The sequence below is a fragment of the Pediculus humanus genome, genomic scaffold (assembly GCF_000006295.1).
Source record: "Pediculus humanus corporis 1103172107449 genomic scaffold, whole genome shotgun sequence".
NCBI lineage: Eukaryota > Metazoa > Arthropoda > Insecta > Psocodea > Pediculidae > Pediculus > Pediculus humanus.
Genome location: NW_002987070.1, coordinates 40,171 through 42,630, shown reverse-complemented (window position 1 = coordinate 42,630; position 2,460 = coordinate 40,171).

Sequence of the window (2,460 nt, the reverse complement as noted above, 5' to 3'; positions counted from 1 at the left end):
TTTTTTTTTTTTTTTTATTTGCTTTGTGGGGGTTGTTAATTTTTGACATTTTGAGTAAAATTTGGTTTAAAAAGGGTTGGGATATGCAGTATTGCCATTTGATTGGTTGGTTGGTTGGTTGGTTTTTTTTTTTTTTTTTTTTTTTTTTTTTTTTTTATATAGTAAATATATATATAGAGTAAAAATGTGAGTAATTATAAAAAAAAATTATTGGGCAGCACTATATCTATCTATCTTTTTCTCTCTCTCACTTTGTCACTTTGCCTCTATCTCTCTCTCTCTCTCTCTGGATGGAAAGGTATATACAAGAGTGTAGTATTTTTTTTTTTGTAGTGTTGGTAATGTGTGATTGATGAAATGTGTATAAAATTATTGTAGTCGTTAAAAGTTTTCAAAAAAAAAAAAAACGGAAAAAAAATAATAATGATATTGTTTTAAATGGTTTTTTTTATTTTTCAATTACATTAGAAACGAAATTCGTTCGGTTGTATAAAAAAAAGAAAATAAAAGAAGCCATTTTGTTTTTTGTTTTTTTTTGCATCAATCGTTTTGCATTTTTACAGAAGTGATTGAATGACTGAATGAATGAATGAATGAAATTACAGTAAATATTGTTTTTAAAAAAAAGTTAACAATTTTAGAAATTTGGTGACGGTTTTTCTATTTTTTTTTTTTTTGGTAACGAAATTAATTAGGCCAGCGTCGAAATTAACGGTCGCTCGCGTGTGTCATTGTATTCGGCCATCTTTTTGAAAAAGAAAATGGCGCTGATGTAAAAATAACAGGTCAGTCAGTCATGTTAATTTCTATTTTTAAACATATAAATCCATCGAATATTTATTTGTGTTTGAACGAGGCAAGTTTCTTTGCTTATATTATTATTATTATTAATCGTTAGATTTATTGGGTTTTTGTGTGTGTGTGTGTGTGTGTAAACCTTTCGTTTTTTTTTTTTTTTTATCAAAACGATAGAAAAGTTGATAAAACATTCGGTGTTGTCTTTATTCAATCGAAAGCTCTTTGGAAAATTTTTTCTTTTAAGGATCCCCTTTTATCAATTCTGATAAAGAGGATATTAGAGAGAGCTGTAGAATGGATAAAGATGACTCTGACAAAAAAAAGGTTTTCTATATATTTTTGAAGAGGTTACTTCAGTGCAAAATTTTTTTTAGTTTTTTTTTTTTTTTTTGCAACGGAAAATTTGCATGATTTATTACCACGTATAAATTACATTTAAAAAAAAAAAAGGGGGGGAAAAATCGCACTACATTATTATTATTATTATTATTATTATTATTATTATTATTATTATTATTATTAATAGATAATACAAATTATTTAATTTTTTTTTTTTAATCGTTAGAGAACTAATATTATTAGTTACGATGACAAGAAAGGTTAATCAAAATACGGGGGATTCGGTGATACGTTGTTTTTATTATTATTATCATTATTGTTTGTTTAGGTATTGTTGAATTAAATTCCCCCACACCCACCCCACCCCCCTTTCACTCCTTTATAAAATGATGCTCTTATTCAATTTAATTATTATTAATTTTTTTTGATTAAGAAAAAGAAAATTATGTGTAATTTTAGATTTAAAAAAAATTGAGGCTGATTTATTTATTTTTAAATTAATGCTATACTTTTAATGAAATTTAAAAAAAATTTATTTAGTTTAGTATCTTTCAATAATTAATAATAATAATAATAATAATAAATAAATGTAAATAAAATAATATTTTATTCTTTAGAGAGAAAAAAAAAATAAAATAAGTTAATATTTAAAAACTATCTATCTATCTATCTACTCATTGAAATTCTTCATTAGGAAATAATTAATAATCTATTTATTTACTTATTTAATTATTATTATTATTATTATTTTATTATTATTATTAATCTGCTATATACTATTTAATAGAAATCCTTTTTTCTCTTTTCCAAAAATAATCCAAATTTTCATTTCGAAATAAGATAAACAAACAAACCGAAAAAAAAAAAAACCGTTACACAAATTGCTTTTTCTTAATAATTAAAACTTTGCAAAAAAAAAAAAAAATTATATTTAGGTGTTTTAGTTAAACTAAAAAAAAAAAAAAATTGTTTATATAAGTATATGTAAGTATATCTAACAACATTTTGTATTGCTTTTAAAAAAAAATTTTTAAAAACCTCCCGAAAAAAAAAAAAAAAAAAAAAACAAAAAACCCTTCACGTTATTATTTATATATTCTTTTCAAGCATGCCTGTATACTTTTTTTTTTTTTTTTTTTTTTTATTTCATCCAAAAAGGAAGAAAATGATGGAAAAATGCTGCGGAAAATTCTCCGAGAGAAAATTATTTAAAAAAAAAAAAAAATAATAATTGGAGGTGGTATTTATTAATTCATTCAGGTCACAGCAAATTGTTGTTGCTGTTGGACGTGTTGACGTCCCCTGTTATCAATACAGGCGATT